The sequence below is a fragment of the Anastrepha obliqua genome, chromosome 3 (genome assembly GCF_027943255.1).
Source record: "Anastrepha obliqua isolate idAnaObli1 chromosome 3, idAnaObli1_1.0, whole genome shotgun sequence".
NCBI lineage: Eukaryota > Metazoa > Arthropoda > Insecta > Diptera > Tephritidae > Anastrepha > Anastrepha obliqua.
Window position 1 is genome coordinate 118,262,500 of NC_072894.1, and position 20,538 is coordinate 118,283,037.

The 20,538-nt window shown below is 37.4% G+C and overlaps 1 pseudogene; it reads right to left on the minus strand.

Moving 5' to 3' along the window:
* Window positions 1-11,102: 11,102 nt before the first annotated feature.
* LOC129243262 (U2 spliceosomal RNA) lies at window positions 11,103-11,287 on the minus strand (annotated as a pseudogene).
* Window positions 11,288-20,538: the final 9,251 nt, after the last annotated feature.

Below are 20,538 nucleotides of genomic sequence, written 5' to 3' on the forward strand. Positions count from 1 at the left end.
CATTCGCAGCCGTGCTCTGGCAAAATAAGGACACTCACAGATGAAACCGACACTCATCCAAACGTCTTTTCTACCAAGTTTTAGAAGAAAGTTCCTCAGTTCCTATTCTGCCGCACTCTAGACTGGATCATCGTCTAGGGGCTCCAGTAAGTACACGGGCTAGAAATGAAGACAACATTTTTTCCTATTTTTTTTATTTTTCAACATAGTGCCTTCTTAAAAAGATGAGAAGTGTATGCTTCGACCATTTTGTAACCCCTCCAAAAATATAGGATTTGTCGAACTCTCCAAAATACGCCTTTGCCTCGCCGATGACTTTCTCGTTTGAACTAAATTTTTTTCCCGCGACCATTTCTTCATGTTAAGAAACAAGAAAAAGTCACAGAGAGCCAGATCGGGTGGATACGGGAGTTGAGGTAGCAATTTATAACGCGTTTTATACAATTTGGCGGCAAAAACTCCGGATGAATGTGTTGGTACGTTATTCTGGTGAAATAGCGCTTTCTTTTAAATTTTTTGTGAAAGCCGTCCAATACTCACTGTAGTTTTGCCCAGTTATCGTTCTTCCTTTTTCTAAAAAATCCATGAGGATGACGCCGTTCGCACCCCAAAAATTCGTTGGCCTGATCTTTCCGGCCGATGGGACTACCTTCGGCTTCTTTGAACAGATTCATCGATAGAAATTCATAGTTTTGATTGTTGCTTAGTAATGTGTAATAGTGTGTGTTGCTAAAAGTGAGTAATAATGAATCCAGGTTTCATCAATGGTGACAACTCGACGCAAAAATGTTTATAATCTCGCTTAAATTGCTCCAAACACTGTTTCGAAGTTAACACCCGCATTCACTTGTTGTTGCTTGTCAGCAATAGCGACATCCATCGGGCCGACAATTTTTCCATCGCCAACTTATCATGTAAAATATTAATTACCGTTCCGGTCAACACACGCCCATGGCCTCAGTTCTTCGCGCACTTTCGCTCGTCGATCAGCGAGAATCATGTTGTCGCCTTTTGAATGATTTTCTTGGTAACCACTCTGCCGGGCGTCCTGGTCGCGCCTCCTCAGAAACGGATATTCTCCCAAGTTAAAATTCATTGAACTAACATCTATGTTAACTGTGGTAATAGATGGTAAAGCGTCCCCATAGGCAGCATCCAACTTTGCTTTTTTCTCCTCGCATTTTTTCGATATTAGCGAAAATCACGAAACACGTCATACTCAAATATCTGCCAAATCCAAAATAACCTATCAATCAGTCTAAAATTTGGTTTGCCGTCGTTTAATATGTAGATGGCAGCACACAATGCTAACACGCACTTCCCTCAAGAATGGCCTCTCTCATTAAATACGGGTACTTATTGAACCGTCCTTGTACGCAAATTGCATACATAGTCGCTGATCCAATTCAAGATTCCTGTAGAACTGATTGCAATTATTGCCTCTGGCCCCTGTGGGTAATCGCTGATCCGCAAGTGGCCAATTCAACGGCAATTTCATTCCCTTCAACACCGCAGTATACTGGATCCCATATAAGTACAAGCTTATTTTGTCAGAATTAAGCTTATTCTTACATTCTTGAACAGTTTTTAAGGTTTGCTTTGCGTGACTGTCGCTAAAGACTTCAATTTCTTTCCCGAACCATCTTCTCTCAATTATCCATTCTGCTACTTTCAGAATGGCAAAAATTTCCGTTTGGAAACAGTTGCCGTTCCTCCCATAGCGTAATGATACTTATTACTTCGTTTAGGTACCTTCCGGCTCCAGAATCTTTTTCATTCTTGGATCTATCGGTAAAGAAAATATCCGTCAAACCTCTTTCAATGCATTCTGGATTACTGCATCATTGACATCAAATTTTCGTCCGAATGAAACTATGACCTTAAGATCGTCCTTAGGTGCCAAAAACAGTGAAAACTGTTCAAATAGCATCTACGCTAACTTAGATTTTAGTCTCAGTGTATATAACTTCAAGCAGCAGCTATGTATTTCCGCGATTTAACTAATTTTACCTATAATATCTGCTTCCATTGACTGTAAGATTCATCTGTAGACTGATATAAAAAAAGTATAAAAAAAATGTACATATTTACATAGGCACCCTCGTAAAGGGTTAAATTCGTACGTTTTAAGTTTGTTGGGTTATCTAGCTTTTCTTATTATTCCAGCATCTCTTTGCTTGGGCCCCATACGTAACACTGCTATGGGCTCTGCCGCTGGTTTGTTGCTGTGCGAACATCTGCATAAGCTGTTGGTTGCTTCCTGTAGGCCAGCGCGCTATTCACGCTCTATACGGACCAGAATTTGCATATTCTCATCGGGATAAAAATCAAAACAGCAGAAATGGAGGAAACATCGCCATCATCAGCTAGGAAAATATACTTGCACGAATGCTAGTGTTTTGCGGCAGCAGCAGCAGCAGCATTGAAGCTGATTACGAAAATGTACACACATACAGACGTACCCATAATATTTATGTATGCATGAACGCATACATCAGCAACGACAAGTTATAAATTCTAACCAACAGCAGCAGCAGCACAAACAAACAGCAGCCAGCACCACCACAACCAGTGGCAGCAGCAATCGAAGTAAAATTCAATCGTTGTCCCTGCAGGCCAACAACGAATTCTGTGCTGTGTGTAAACGCCTGCGAGCTACGAGTATAGGTAGCGAAACGTTGTGAAAGAAGTCTTGCTGGCGATGATGTTGCTGGTGGTTGGCAAAGCATTGCCATTAAAAAAACAAAAACACTAAAACAGAAAAAAAGCTGTGCCGCCACGATTAATGCCAAATATGTTTTGAGAATTTCAATTGCTGACAAATTGTGAATGCCACCATCAGTGGCAACAGAATCATTGCTGCGAAAGCGTAGAAAAAAGTCAACAGCAACCCGCTTACGCGCCACTCACACCCCGCTCGAGGAAAGCAAATTTCTTTTAAGCGCATTTTAGTCCACTTGTGGCTCATTCAATATTGCCGCTCCCTATTCACTGTTTGATTATTTGATTTCATTCATTTGTTGTTGTTTTTGTTTTCTCGCTTGTTTGTACAGCATTGCTTATTAATTTTGTGAAAAAGCAAATTGTCCTCAAGGATATTTGAATGGAATTTTAAATTATTATCAATATTTTTGATTGGTTTCCACATCGGTTCGCCTCAAACTCACCACTACAAGCAAATATCAATATACACATATACTTATACATACATACAAGTATATGGGTCTACAAACATATATTATAATAATCTTTACTCGCTTTTACACTTGCCACACAAAATGTCTAGCAATGCTTACATTAAAGTTTTGCCCTCCCTCTTCACCGCTCATGAACTGCTTTTAATTATTAAGCGCGCAGGATTATCAATAAGCTGATAAGAAAATTGCCACAAGCCATGCTCGTTTATTGGTCTCATTGACTCACAAAGGTTTACGGCCCGTTCGCTTCAAAAGCAGAAGTTTGTGTGTGTACGTAGAAGTGTATGTATCAATCGCCAGCAGTGCGATATTTTTAATATTCCGCCTAGTATTCAAATTTCAAATATCTTTACTATTGCCTTTGCAAACTTATTACTATGCCATTTTTCGAGGAAAATTTAAATATTTTGCCACTAAATAGAATTTTAATATTCGATAAACGTTTCACATTTTGCAGCCATATTCTTTGATTGTTACTCGACTAGAATATTAAAAAATAAACAACATTGCGGGCAGTTAAAGCAGTGCTGCCGGGATTGAAGTTTATCGTAAAAATTAAGATATTAAAAAAAACCACAATAACATTCACAATGGAGATATCTGGCAGCAAACGGAAATTTTTCTGTATGTGGAAAATATTAAGAAATATTATCGAAATTTCTGATCAGTTATAAAATACGCACAGACGAAATACTCAAGAACTTAAAGGCAAAATCATCCTCGAACCGAAAACAATTCAATGTTTATCGGCTTTCTGTGGTCACAACTCGGCAACATCGAGTAACATTGGGCAACATAGCCGAAGTGCTACTCCGACGAAACGGAAATGAGAACTTTGACGGTGGGGTCATCTCACGACACACATTCACCAATTGGTCGCCATGAGCATGCGACTTAACATCCTAACGTCAGCTGCTCTGACACGCCGTGAAGCCCTTAGACTACGCTAAGAAGCCAACCACTTAGGAAGAGCTCGAGATCAATGTCCGAGACATCATATTGGATGAAGTTATCAAAAATTGGACCTACCAATCGAAGCACCGCTAACGGAGCCGTGAATGTAGCATCAAAACCAAGCCAGAATCAATTGGAAATCACGCACGATTGTTGTTTAAAAAAAAAATTATTAGCACGTACTCTTCTGTGTTTGGCTGAGCTCCTCCCTCTGTTTGTAGTGTGCGTTTTGATGTGTCTCCACAAATGGAGGGACTAACAGTTTTATGCCTCCTCCGACCGGCAGATGGTTTTTATTGGGAACTTGTTCATGGCAGAAATACCATTGTCTGCCGAGGAGGGACCGCTATGAGAAAAAACATTTTCTAGCAATTGCTGTTTTGTGTCCGCGCTTTTGAGCCTGTGCACTGCCGAAGTTTAATTTCGGCTAAAGCGGCCGCCTTTAATAGATTTATGTGACCAAAATTTGAGAAATCTCACCGACTTTAAACGAAAATAACTTAGTCAAATAGTGAATTAATAAAACCACTTTGAAAATTCAACAAAGCTTTATTAAGTTTATTTATATGGGCAAACTTTATAAAATTTATTTGTATGTGCAAACGCGATGCTGCCGCGAACATACAGCATAACTCACTTAACTCTTAACCTCACTTTCACATGGTACCCCCTTTCTGAGCAAACGAGGCTCGATAGCATGAACTAATTAAAGCCAAGAGAGTTCACATTAATAAAAGTGTTGACGTTTTCGAATTTCAAACAGATATTTACGCCATTAAATTCACATTTTATGTATTCTGTTTTTCCAGTATATGAAGCACAGTTTTCTCCGTCCGACGCCTCAATACATTCATTTCATTTTGATCGACGCTTTCACAACTAGCCCACTGTACCGCTTTGTTGAAAATCTCAATTGCTTTCATTTTCTCCGGCGACTCTGAGGTGCAGTCATCGTCGTTGGGTTCGCTCTCCTGTCAACGTTGTCCGCAATATCTACGTCAATAGCATCTTTCCACTCCTGAACGGTTGATAGTTCTAAAATTTTGAATAAGAACAACATTTTCGATAACTTGCGTATCCCAACTTCAGCAGCAAAGTTTAGCCCACAATTTTTCATTTGATGTCAAACACACAGGTTTCTTAGAACTTATTTTTATGCGGCAAATCTAAGGAAAAACACACCATACCTGGTCGAAATGCAACTGAAATGCTTTGCGCGTTATTCGCTACTACAAATAAAACCGCAATGGAACATAACTCGCTAAGTTCAGAATAGTATGAGCTCAATGCAAACTTGGAAACTCTTATTGTTCATAGTGTAGAACTTTCTCACCTTGTTCACGTTTTAGAATGGTCAATGCTCAATGCACTCAAGTGGGAGAGAGAGCCAGATGTCGAACGTTGCCGAATGGGGGGTGCCGATTGTGCCTCTTTGTCGTTCGTTCCGCGCTCGCGCTTGCAGTTCAAGCAAGGTAACGCCGCATAAGCAAGATAACGACGCATGAGCAAGATGACGACGCATGAGCAAGATAACGACGCATTTTTTGGTGCGTGCAGCCGGCTACATTGAATTATAAGACGTTATCACGTCAAAAAAATGGGTTATTGTAAAGCGACATGTGACCAATATTTACAGCATTGGCGAATTAAAAGGACCTCCAAACATAAAAAAAACATGATTGACTTCTCTCTTTTGTTTCTAAAACTTCTCACAGAGAACTGAAAATTTTTGTCAGAAATGAAATCGAATCTGAGCGTAATGTATGGTTGTGCTGTGCCAAGGAAACTTTCCAGGGGTACCTCTTTCTCTTTCTCTGAAATATTACAAAGTGCTCTCTATCAGGTAACTAGATTCAACTCATGGATTGCAGAAAATATCTTCAGACTCTTAGCGCTGTTCTATTACCACAATTCGCACCATCATCTAAGACGAAAATCATAACGATAGTTGTATGGAAATGACCCAACTAACAAACCTTCTCTTTCCCAGTGATGCTTAAACCCCGAAATGCAAATTATATTTACTGTCGTATTAAATGAAATTCCAAATGCTGGATGGATCAACCGTTATAAATTGCCACCTCTGTGGTCCAATAACCCTACCCTCCCAGTAGTGAACCATCAGGCCTTATACATAAATTGGGTATGGGAATAAGTTTCCGCCTTCGTAAAAGAGTTGTCGCTGTTGATACTATTTTTGCGATAGCTCAAGTATCATAATATACTGGTGATTTCAAACTGTATGTGTGAGATCTCAATCGCAGTAGTTGATATTCGTTTGAAGCGTAAATATACTTTTTTATTCGACGTCAAAAATGTTCTGACGCCTACGTTCGTCTCGAAAAAACAGCATTTGCGGGAAGTCATGCTTCATTATTATCTTCTAAAGAAAAGTACAGCTGAAACATGTCGTATATTGATCAATATTTACGGTAATTACGCTCCATCAAATACAATTCATAAAGAGTGGTTTCGACGCTTCCAAAGTTCCAATTTCGACGTGAGTGATAGGGGCACCGAAAAAATTCGAAGATACTCAATTACAACAATTATTGGATGAAGACGCATGACGAACACTTGATGATGTGTCTAAAGAGCTGGATGTTGACAGATCAATCGTCGGTAAATGTTTGCACGCCATGGGAATGGTCCAGAAAGCAGGTAACTGGGTGCCACATCAATTGAAGAAGGGAGACGTTTGGTGGCGTGTGAGATGCTTCTCGAACGGCAGAAAAGAAAAGATGCTCGAAAATGTTGGAGCCTGCCAGGTGAACCCGGTCCATCGACAGCGAAAAAAAATTTCATACATCACGAACTCCTATATGAACTCCTTAAACCATCTGAAACTATTACTGGCGATCGTTACCGACTGCAGCTAATGCGCTCGAGTTGAGCTCTCCAAGAAAAGTGGCAGGAATGGGACGGTAGACATGACAAACTTATTTTGCTGTATGACAATGCCAGGCCACACGATGCTAAATCGATCCAGAAATATCTAGAGTGACTGAATTGGGAAATCTTGCCCCACCCGCCTTATCCCCCAGACATTGCACCTTCGGATTGCCATCTGTTCTCCCTTATTTGAGAGCGGTTCACTTCTTACGAGAGCATCACAAACTGGCTCAATGAATGGATCAAGTCAAAAGGACTCGAATCTTTCCCCAGAAGAAAGATGGAGTAAAGTTGTAGCTTCCAATGGCACATAGGTATTTCACATACTTCACAATATTTTATGTATTATTTAATTGTTTAAATAATTCGTAACTTTGGCTAAGAAAGGGCGGAAACTTATTGCACAACCCAGCTATTGGCGCTTAGACCCTTTTTGGGCATTTGGCCGAGCTTCTCCTCCTATTTGTGGTGTGCGCCTGGATGTTGTTACACAAATGGAGGGACTACAGTTTTAAGCCGACTCCAAACGGCAGATTTTTTCATGAGGAGCTTTGTCATTGCAGAAATACACTCGGAGGCTTGCCATTGCCTGCCGAGGGACAACCGCTATTAGAAAAAAATTTTCTTCAATTTGCTGTTTCAGAGGGATTCGAACCTATGTTCTCTCTGAATACCGAATAGTAGTCAAGCACCAACCATTCGGTTTGAGAATAGATGTGTTAAATTGTTGAAAAGCCAACTGCGGCTTAAGCCCTTCATTATTTTTCTACTTTATTTCAAGAGACTGTAAAAACGTAGATACAACTTTTTAGTAGCCACGCAACTTGGTAAAATAAAACATCGAACAAACATTTCTGTGTTTCATACACTTAAAGTAGCTGAACCTTATCGCTTCGTCCCTCAACTTTTGTTTCAACCAGTTTTCCTAAGTTAAAAGTTCACTTGCAACATAAATATTTAAAATTCATAAAATATGAGCAGCAGTGAAATCTAACTTCCCCATGAAGTGCAAACAAATTGCTGCTGTTGATAGCTGCAGTTTGGGGCACGTGTCGCCATCAACGTATCCTCAGTTGCGACTTGAGAATGTGGCATCAGCGGCAATGACATTTGGCATCAGGTGGTGTAACGAGTATGAAATGTTGACGCTGCTGCTAATGCAAAAATGACACAGAAGTACCTTTTCGCCTGACTGCCAAGGCTTCATATCTACATGTACAAATATGTATGAGCGTGTGTATGTTCACTTTCTCCATTAGCACTTACACACACACATTTACTTGTGACAATGTTGATTTACAAACGGAGTTCTTTTGGCATGTTTATGGTTTTTGGAAAATTTCAATTCAATATCACTTAGAGTGCGAGAGAGAGTACTCTTACTTCTGCATATACACACACATACATGTATAAGTATACTACATACTTTGCTTAGAGTGCAGGTCAATGGCCAATGGTTATGGTTATGCCTTTGAAGGCATTTGCCTTATCCTGGCGCACATAAGAGGAGTCTTTGTTTACGGACTTCCTCCCCTACCCGCCAAGCAACTCTCCTAATTATAATTGTTGTTCTTAATTGTATGCACATAATTTTCACTTGATTTATATTTATATCCGATGTCATTTGGAACTGACTGCCAGACTGTGCGACTATTCGACTACTTGACTACAAGCAATCAAGAGCGTACGCTTGCATTTGCTCTAATCCTCGAATATTTGTTATGTCTGTCCATCTTCGATGAGTGGCAGTAATGTAAGTGGACATATGGCATGCAGAGTAATTTAAGTTGTCCGGGCATTATCGGGTTTTTCACCACTGCTCGAGATCGAGAATCGTAGCTAACCGCCCTTTTCACTGTTGCTTTTGCCACCCTGCACTGCTGGCAGGCGCTATCAATGCTATTAGGATTAGCGGCGTTTGCTTTTGCATTTCCTATATTCTCCCCTTATTTTCACTCTGCGAAGCAATTTCTCTCTTCAATTTCTTTCGTTTTTGTATCCCCTCACGCATTAATTGCATGTCGCTTTTCGTAATTCATAAATTCGCTGGCGTATAATGATAATTACGCACAGCACAACTACCCCCTCCGACAATCTAAGCGTTTCTCCAACACCAACTTTTCCTTCGTATTTTCTATTCGTGGCAATGCCTTCTGTGTGGCAGATTATTTATGAGTTTATGAGTGAAAATTATTGCGTTTCTAAATCGCATTCCTTCTGGATTTAATGCATTTCCTGCATCGGCGAGAAACAGGCAGGAACAAGCATACAACAGTAGGGTATAAACTTTTCTACGCAGTGCACGAAGGGTCGTTGCAACACAGTAAGAGTTGAGCAAATTATCGGATGCGCCAACGAAAGTGATGAGTGTCTGACTTGCTGATGCGTAAGTCATACGTGCACACGTATAAATTTCTTTTGATATTAAAACAAAGAACGCAAATAATTAATTTCTAAGTTTTAATATGCGAGTATCTAAAGAGTGGACACGGAAAATATTGGTCGGGCGAAAATCCTTATAGCATCACAATTATTTAACGATTATTCTTCTCGGCGCAGTGACCTGAATACAAAAAACCATGTTTATTAATTTCATAATTTCTATATGAATTAAAAAAAATGGGAAAAGAAAAATTCGCGGAATAAAATGCTTCAAAAAAAAAGATGAATTTTGGGGAGAGTTTTAATACTATTTTTGCTTCGAAAAAATTATATTGTCGAAAAATTGTCAAAAACTTTAAAATCCACATAGAAATTAATATCATAAAAAGATGTGTGCAAAATTAGAGTCACAGTTGACGATCTATAATAAGTTTGAAAGGCCGGTGTTGATTTTGAATAAAATACAGTTTTTTAGGAAATGACTGTCATTTCTCTTTATTATGATAATATTGGTATGGCTCAATTACGTATGGAACAAAATATCGGCCAAATGGCCGTCGTGGCCTCGGCGGCACACTTCCATCCGATGGTCCAAATTTTCGATGACGCTGAGGCATAATTGAGGTTCTATGCCGTTAATGTGCCGAATTATCTCATCCTTTAGCTCTTCAATTGTTGCTGGCTTATCGACGTACACCTTTTCTTTCAAATAACTCCAAAGAAAGAAGTCCAAGGGTGTCGTTGTCAACATCGGCCCCTGAAATTTAACCTCCCTTTATAAGAAATATTTAAAATTATATTTGACATATTCTTAAAGGATTATATTAAAATTTTATGAAAAAAAATTTTTTTTTTCCGAAATTTTACAGTTATCTGTTCCCTTAATAATTGCTCAATATTTTTCAATGAGTCGCAATTGTGGACAGTTTGGTGTCCTTTTGAATAATATTTAACCCGTGATTTTCATATCAGTTCATAGCAAGACAGCTCTAATAGTACAATGCTAGATCGGGCCAGAACAGATATAAGCCTTTATATTGATTTATGAATGGTGACAAACGTTTTGCGAGCACTCCTCCAAATAAATTTCTTGATGTGCTCGTGGTAATAAACGCTTTGTTTTTCTTACCGCACTGGCTGGTGGATTGGCAACCCAAACATTTTTTAAGGCTCTTGTCTAATATAGGGTGGGCCATGTAAAATTTGATTTTTGAATCGGCTATAAAAAAAACTAATCAATATTTTTTCAAACTTTTTTTTATTTTGAAGATTGAACATTGTCATTTATGAATAATAAATAATACCAGTCTAACGGTTAGACGGGATAGAAGTGAAACCTTCCGTAAGACAAACTGAGAGAAAATGAGACGAAAGCAGCATTAGGGGCGGGATAATTATAGGTTCATTATAATATTGCTATAAAGTTCATATTTTATTTTCTTCATCTTATTATTATTCATCCTCAATGTTTTCAATTTCAACAAATGATACGAGTGGCTTATGATAGCTAAAATATGATACAAATGCTTTGGTTTCGATGTTGTCAAAAAAAAAATACCCAAACGGACCGAAGAAACAGACTTACAAATTTCTTCCATTTTCGTCTACTTGTATTCATATAAAAATTTATGTCTCTTCCCACCAAAGCTAAATGTATTAGTACATTTCTTCTTGTATTTATTCAAGGCCGAAATCCCGGCGGTACTGCAATACCGGGCCAACCCGTGGCAGAGGTGGACCAAGCCCTTAAAACACTCCGCCCATTTCCAAAAATTAGTTTAACATTTGTTGTCCTCCGATAGAGGATCTATCAGATGTTAAGCTGATAAGATAACCATACAAAACCAACAAACTCAATACATTTTCAATGCATTTTCTAATAAACCTTTTGAGAATTACACGCTCACAAAAATTATTTATATCAACATATAATATAACGCTTCGTAACTAAATAACTTTTAGGCCAGCACCTACAGCATGACGCGGTAGCCGAGCGACTAGCAATGTGAGCTTCCGATCCAAAATCCTTGGTTCGAATCACAAGAAAAAATAAAAGTTATTTTTATTTAGTTCGTCGCTACGTTTATATCAACATATAATATAACGCTTCGTAGCCAAGTTGGTCGCTTTTTTCGTTTCACTTTTTCCCAAATCACTCCCAACGATTCTAAAGAAGTTTTCACTTCAAAAAAGAATATCGTTCAAATGACTGCCACCACTGGCTTTACAGTAGACCATTCGATCAACCCAATTTTTAAGCACATTTTCGATTGTTTGGGCTCCAATTTCATGAATGGCAACTTCGATTTCGTGTTTTAAAGCATCAATCGTCTCTGGATGGTTCGCACAAAAACAATGGTTCAAACACAAACAATTGATATCGGAATTTCGGCTGATTATTCGGTTTTCTAAAACGGTAGACAAAAGTTCGAGTGTAACTTTGGCAGTGTGACAAGTTGAACCGTTCTGTTGAAACCAAATGTCGTCTATGTCATCCTCTTCAATTTTTGGAAATAACTCGTTGAGTATGTCACGGTAATGCTCGCCATTTACTGTAACCGCGGCTCCTCGCTCATTTTCGAAAAAAAATTGCCCGATGATGCCGCCAGACCAAAAACCGCTCCAAACAGTGACTCGTTGTGGATGCATTTGCTTCTTTACAGTAACGTGTGGATTTTCTGAGCCCCAAATCTGACAATTTTTCTTATTGACGTAGCCACCAATGTGAAAATCAGAAAAGAAGAAGAAGACTCACCACTTTGGAAATAGGTTTTCAATATTTCCCAATTTTGTTCAAGCATATAGCGTCCCATTTCGTAAATTATGAACATTCGACATGTCATTTGTGTTAACATTCTCAAAAAATAGGTGGTTCAAAAAGCAAACGCTATATGGTCCACCATGTATTTTTAGCTTAAAGGCACCTGGGACTCCTCCCCTCTTCATTGCAGTATACAACTCAGTGCCGTGGGTCTATTTAATGCCTATGTTAGAGGATTTAAGAATTTTCTTAATTCAATGAAGTCTGCTATTTTCGAGTAAAAATATGTAACTTTATTGACGTATCAAGTAGAAGTGACAAAATTCATGTTCCTTCCATTTACTTATAGCATTGAATCAGCAAATCAGACACCGTTAGCCCAGATAAAATTTACAATTAAAAATACAGTATGCAGAAGGCAGATAGAAGGAGAAATATGATTACAGTATTTCAAGAGTTCATGCAGTGCTTATTTTTTGTACGGTTGCAGAAATTGAATGTTTCTACTGTTGTTTTATGAAGAATCCTTGTAGAAATAACAAAATGCAATTTTAGGCATTTTCCATAAAGATAAACTAACAAAAATTAATTCGTTATGTTTTGACTTAAAATTATGTAGTTTATGCGGATTCCTGCTGCATATAGCCTGCATTGTCCGTAACCACCCATATTTATGAATATCTTGAGTCACAAGTTTTCACTCTTATTTTATTTATCATTTCGATTGGGTACTACAATCTTTTTATATGATCGTTAACCTTGACTTTTGCGCAATTATTGAACGCAACCTTTCGACATATGGACTTATACATATTGCGGCACCTCGAAGTGAAAGACAAGATTTTTTCAAAATAATGACACCACTTCTTTGGCTTTTGACTGCGACACAAATCCGTTTTTTCTTCCCTTTTCAGGCCTGCCTTCTACCGACAAGATTTTAATAAAATTTTTTAACATATAAGGGATTAGGGGTAGTCAGAGGCGCGTAAAAATGATGATTTTCAGTAATTTGTTTTTTGATAGTTAATTGCTTTATTTTACAAAAATAAAACATGGCATTAACACATCATGTTTGAACTTGACTATAATAAAATTTCAAAAAAAATTAATAATTGTAAAAGTTATCGCAGTTTGTGTGGACCCCGTTTCTCCAGAAGTCACTTGCGGCGATCATTACAAGTCCTTGGAGACTCATCTAAAATCAATCGGACAAGGGAAATTAGTTTTATTAATATGTAATCTTGAGCCTAATCGAAGCTATTCTTTTTTCAAAGTAAACAATATGGGGGCCTCAGGAAATATTTTTCAGATTTTCTAGAAAAAAACCGACAACTAATTGTTTAAAAAAAATCGAATTTTCGAAATAGAATCCTTCTATCAGACACGAGTTTTATATGTTTTTCAAAAGCAGTATAAATTTAATTGAAATCTACCAAGCGGTTTTAAAGTTACAGTGATCACCAGTTCAAAAAACATAGTTTTGAGAAGAACGCATTTAAAGTTTTATTATCCAGCGCCCGAGCCCCCTTTGTTAATTGTTGAATAACTCAAAAAGTATTGGTCGGATTAACTTCACACACTTCACACAATATTTTTAAGATATTACACTTTAAGAAAATGCAAACAAAAATCAATTTTTTTGAAAATTCTGAGTACCAATAACTTCATTAGTTACCGCACTTTTCGGACAATTTAAAATTTTTGCTATGCCATTGTGCGACAAACGTCCATTTTCTTGCTTTTGGCACACAAATTTCTCTGCAAGCTCACACTTAACCGATTAAATTTTGAAGAATATGTAGAAATTACAAAATGTGAATACGCCAAATTAGCAATGACAACAAGCACACGAATATGTGTACTAAATTTTTTATTACAGTTGGTTCTACGTAAGTGGTGAGTAAACACTACTTTTTCCGAGTCTATTCTTTACGTATGTAAGATTAGGGAACGAAGTTTAGGTTTTTCATAATACGAGTATCCACAACAAACAGCACAATTCTGTTGCCGTCAGGGCTTACCACGCTGAACCAAAAGATTTCAAGCTTGTCTAATTCCTTTTCAAATTTCTGGAGAGGCTATTAGATTTACATGTACGAGTACACATGGGACAAGAATTATTATAAGAAGGAGAAACGCTCGCTAAGCGCCTTTAATGATGGAGTGACTCCTGGCTCCACGAAATTGCATTAATATCATGAATAGGCCTTATGTACTTATGTGCTCCATATTACTTATTCATACAGTAGAAACTCGATTCTCGCGACGCAATTTTTTTTTATTGCGTACTCAGTACTTTTGCAAGGTGTGATCTCATAATATATAATTGGCGCGTACACTCTTTTTTTTGGGTATTTGACCGAGCTCCTCCTCCTATTGTATTTGTGGTGTGCGTCTTGATGTTGTTCCACAAATGGAGGGACTTACAGTTTCAAGCCGACTCCGAATGGCAGATATTTTTTATGAGGAGCTTTTCCATGGCAGAAATACACTCGGAAGCTTTTTGATCGAGGTGATATAATTTACGCATCATTTACACTGACTTTATAACATAAGGCATTTCTTTCTCAATACAGTACATTTCCGACGTACTTCCACTTCGATTCGTGGCATCTTAGAAACTGAAGCAATGATATAAGAAAGTATACTAGTAATGAAAAAATAATTATACTTCAAGCGGTGCTTTGAAAATTGTGATCAAGCGAGTACTTTGCCAGGATTTGCAATTTGAGAGCGCGCAGTTTCTTTTCGGTACAGTTCTTAGCTGACCTAGGAATTATATGTAAATTATACAGTGACTCACAGCTTATTTCGTGTGAGACAATATTTTTACTTCTCATTGAAAAATAAACAACAAAAATGCGATATTAAAAAAAAAAAAGTTTTGCATTTTATTCTTTATTCACTTCTTCGTGTAACGTGACAAAAACAAAATTCAAAAATATTATCAAAGAAGAAAATATATAGCAACAACAAAAGCTCTTACAAAATCGTCGTTACAGCTTATTTCGTTTGTTTCAATTAACCGTTATTTAAGAGTAATACAAAACTTCAATTGACTTTTGAATTGTTTTTTACCTGCTTAATATGCTATTAGAAATTATTTCACTTATTATTTTGATGGCTATCAGGATGGGTCGACGCGCATCAATTGAAAGGCGTGAAATCGTGATTAAACACTATAAGGAGGGGAAAACCTAAAAGAAAATCGCTGAAATTGTTGAGCTGAGCTCTTCAACAGTCCAATATATTATGCAGCGCTTCGTACGGGAGAATCGCATTGCAGATCAGGGCAGAAATGCTCCTAATAAGATATTTAATGAAGCTGATGAAAGGTGGATTCTAAGAAAAATTAAGCAGGATCCAAAAATAAGTGCACCCCATTTAGCTGCGGAAGCAGAAAAGTACCTTGGAAAAAAGAGCAACCCTGAAACCATCCGCAGAATTCTTCGGAACAACGATTTTCACGGCCAAACGGCTCGAAATAAGCATTTTATAAGCGCAAAAAATAAAAAGGTTAGAATACAGTTCGCAACGGAGTACCTTGGAAAGCCAGACTTATTCTGGGATACGGTTGTTTTCTCTGATGAGAGTAAATATAACCTATTTGGGTCTGACAGAAAGGTTTGCGTGTGGAGGAAACCAAATACGGAGCTCCAAACTCAAAATTTACGTGGTACTGTTAAGCACGGCGGTGGTCATGTGATGGTTTGGGGGTGCATATCGGCAGCAGGAGTTGCAAAATTGCACTTCATTGAAGGGAATATGGACAAAATTCAATACCTAAATATTTTGAAAGCAAATTTACTTCAGAGTGCGGAAAAATTGGACATAAGAGAGAATTTCAGCTTATATCAAGACAACGACCCAAAGCACAAGTCGGGTGTAGTTCAAGCATGGTTGATTTGGAATTGTCCACATGTGCTCCAAACGCCACCCCAATCACCAGATATAAATGTAATTGAAAATTTATGGCACCTGCTTGAAACAAAAATCAGACTTTATAACATATCCAACGTAAACGACCTAAAAGAGGCCCTAAAAACTGAATGGTATAAGATTTCCCCGGATTACACAAAAAAATTGGTTTCTTCGATGAATTCTCGTTTAAGAAGTGTGATAAAACAAAAAGGCTACCCAACAAAATATTAATTAGACTTTTTTTAATTTTTAGATAAGAATTGTTTTTAAGTTTAGTATATACACGAAATAAGCTGTGACTTTGACTTTGTATGAATTTTTGTTTTTGTTATATTTTTTCTTATTTTGAAACATTTTTCAAGTATTGTTTCTGTCCCGTTGCACGAAGAAGTGAATAAAGAATAAAATGCAAAAAAAATTTTTTTTGTAATATTGAAGTAGGTTTCGCTATAAATAAATATATTCAATACATGTAGCTTTCAACAGGCAAGAGTGAATTTTTGCCATTCAACTGTTGCTTGTGAAAAATTACATTTTCTGAGGTGACTCAACTCTTTACGGACATCCTTTTGTGGAATGACAAACTTTGAATCGTAGGAGAAGCTTAAAATAAAGGAAAATATAAATGTACCATATTTTTATTGGTTTTTTAAATTCAAGTATATCCAGGAGTTGTGCTACTTCGATTTTACAAATTAAACAGTTTCAGCCACTTCTGACAGTAGTTTATTGACTGCTGGTTGTATGTTAAAAACTGATTGACTAAATGCAAATCTATAAAAAAAATGCAACTATTTTTAATAAAATCAGCACAGCTTTTCATTCACTTATTAATAATAAATCAATTAACTCCATATGTTGCAGCCATGTTGTATCACTACTCGGCAGGGCATTGACGCTTTGGATCACACACCCACACACATTTCTCCCTCCACTCGCGCAGACAAAGGATGCGACGCAATCACGTTTTATGATAATTTGCTGCATACAACCACACACAGAAACCTTTCATTTCCCATTGCCACCAACCAGCTCATGACTCTTCCCTCTGCCTTCAGCGTTGATGGTGAATTAACGACTTCCCGCACAAAATGAGAAAGTCCGAAGTAGCTGTTGGATAGAACATTAAGCTCATATGTGACCATCATGAACAGCTCATTTGAGTGAAGCACAGGCGGAACAAACGAATGGAACTATTATACTATGTAAAATAAAAATGAGATGGGAAAAAATATTGTTGAGTAAATAGTAATAAAAAAGGGTTGCGAATGGTAGAAAGCTTTTTAATTTGTCATATAAATATCCGGCTGTGGGTGTTTAAGTGTTAAATGCAGTTGGGTGAGAGGAAGTATGAGACATAACATTAGTAAGTGAACAGAGAATACAAAAACAAAACAAAAAATACTACAAAAAAAATGTTTAGTGAATATTTCATAATATTTAAAAATTATGTACTGAAACTAAAAGGGCTGTACGTTGATTGACGAAGAAGGTTTGCAGATACTTCTGCGCATTTTGAACCCCATCTACGATGCCGGACAGTTTCCACAGGATTGGCTAAAATCTGTATTTATTACATTGCCAAAAAAACCAACGCAAAGAAGTACAAGGAATATATGTAGGCTCATAAGTCTCATGAATCACTCACTAAAATTTGTTTTTTAAATTATAAACAATAGAATTTATAAAAAATGTTAGAAGCCATGGGCCCTACGCAATTCGGTTTTAGAAATGGCATGGGAACTCGTGAAGTGCGGTTTTGTGTTCATGTTCTTGTCCAAAATTGCGCAGATGTACAAAAGGATATATTCATGTGTTTTCTGGACTTTAAAAAAGCATTCGACAGAGAGCAACATGACATACTCTTTAGCATGCTACGATCACGCGATATTGCGATAAAAGAGTTGCGATGTTTGAGAAACCTTTATGGGAACCAGATTGCCGTAATTAATGTTGACAATGAAAAATCACAGGAAATCCCCATTCTTAAAGGCGTTAGGCAAGGGTTTATATTATCATCCATCATTTTCAACATCTGTGCTGAGAAAATCTTCCAAAAAGCTCATTGGCATTCACATAAAGGCATTACAGTTAATGGTGTGCTTATAAATAACTTTAGATACGCCGACAACACCACACTGTAAGCAGATAACTTGAACGATTTGCAAACGATATTAAAAAAAATTGTTCATCACAGCGAAAATTACGGTCTTTAAATTAATATTAATAAAACGAGAATCATGCATGTCAGCAGGAGGCACGCAGGAGCAGGCACTAATCAAACACTGATGGTTCATAATGTAAAAGTAGAAAAAGTTTCAATTTTCAAATAGTTTGGATGATGGTTGAATGAAAATTGGGACACATCAGCCGAAATAAAAACCTGTATAGAAATGGCTGGATCTACATTTTGCAAATTTAGAAAGATCTTCAGCTGCCATGAATTCGATATGAATCTTAAAATTCGTTTTGTAAAGTGTTATGTGTGGTCTATGCTCTTATATGGCATGGAATGTTGGACACTCAAAGTCTCTGACATGAACAGACCAAAGGCCTTCGAAATGTGGATTTTTAGGCGATTTTTTTAAATTCCGTGGACCGATCTGGTTTCTAACTAAAAGGTTCTACGACGAGTTAAACGAGAACGTGAACTTCTACAAAAAATAAAACGTCGCAAAACTGCTTATCTTGGACATATCATGAGGAACAGCAAATACCACATGTTACAATTAATAAAGGGTGTTTTTTTAGAGGTTAGGTTTTCAAGATGAAATAAAACGTATATAATTTAATGTTATGGCCAAGAATTTAGTTTTATTATAAAGATAAGGGTTTGCCATTATGTTTTAAAAATGATTTCGGGCAAGTGGCCGCCGCGGCTGGCTCGAATAAATTCCAGCCGAGAGGCCCAATTTTCGACCACTTTTTGCAGCAATTGGGGCCGTATGTCAGCAATAACGCGCCGAATATTCTCTTCCAAGACGTTAATCGTCTCGGGCTTATCTGCGTAGACAAGCGACTTCACATAGCCCCACAAGAAATAGTCCAGCGGTGTTATATCGCACGATCTTGGAGCCCACGCAACAGGTCCACGGCGCGAGATAATGCGCTCACCAAAAGTTTCCTTCAATAAATCGATTGTTGCGTTGGCTGTATGGCATGTAGCGCCGTCTTGTTGGAACCAAAGGTCGTCCACATCAACATCGTCCAATTCAGGCACGAAAAAGTCATTAGTCATGGCTCTATAGCGCTCTCCATTGACTGTAACATTATGGCCGGCTTCATTTTTAAAGAAATATGGACCAATGATTCCCTCTGCCCATAGAGCACACCAAACAGTGACTTTTTGAGGATGCAACGGCGTCTCAGCAATGGCTTGTGGATTATGTTCACTCCAAATGCGACAATTTTGCTTATTGACATACCCATTCAACCAAAAGTGAGCTTCATCGCTGAACAAAATTTTCTTCGATGCGTCGCGCGAACCGAACCATTATTTTCGTAATAAATTTGCACGATTTGCAAACGTTGTTCAGGTGTAAGTCTATTCATTATGAAATGGCAAACCAAACTGAGCATAAATCAAGTGACAGCTGTCAAAAAGACCATCTACGAAAAAAGTAGTGCCAACTTGAAAACCTAACCTCTAAAAAAATACCCTTTACTTGAAGGAAAAATTTGAAGGGAAACGATGCGTTGGCCGTTGGTTACGAAATAAAAGGCATTGGGCCTATGCAATGTTGCAGATTTATGTGATGCAGCTAAAAATAGAAATATTTACAAAGAAATTAAAACTAATAGGCAATGCAGAAGAAGTACTAAAACAATATTTTAGGCGTTTATATTCCTGCTGCAAGAATAACAACTTTTATAGTAAGATTCTAAAAAATTTTAGATTTAAAAAAAAAAATCTATGTAGTATTTCTAGATTTAGTATATCTAAGTGTAAGAGAGAAACCTTCAAATGTTATCTCAATTTGAAGACTGAAATCATTACATTATATGGAGCGAGCAAACGAAAAACTGCCTAATTACAGCTGAGATGGCGGAACCAAGCGGGAATTCTTTAAACTTGAGAAGTGGGATATTCATTATGTTTATCCATTAATGTTAATCCACTAATAAATCTTTTATTCAGAAATGACAGCTTCGAGCGCTTGCCAAGTAGCCAATGTAGTTGTCGCAATTTATTTTTACCTCAATTCTTTTGAACATGATATGTTCCATTCAGAGCAGTATGGAGTCAATAGTCATTCCATGGTATCTTGATTTGATGTCTATCGGATTGATGAATTTTAATTGTCACATTCTTATATCCCACTATCTTGTTAGAGTAAAATATTTAAATTGTTTTGCCACTATTGATTTGGGTACCCCAAGCATTAAACTCGTTTGTTGCTGCTTCTAAGGTTTTATGAGTTGACAATAGAA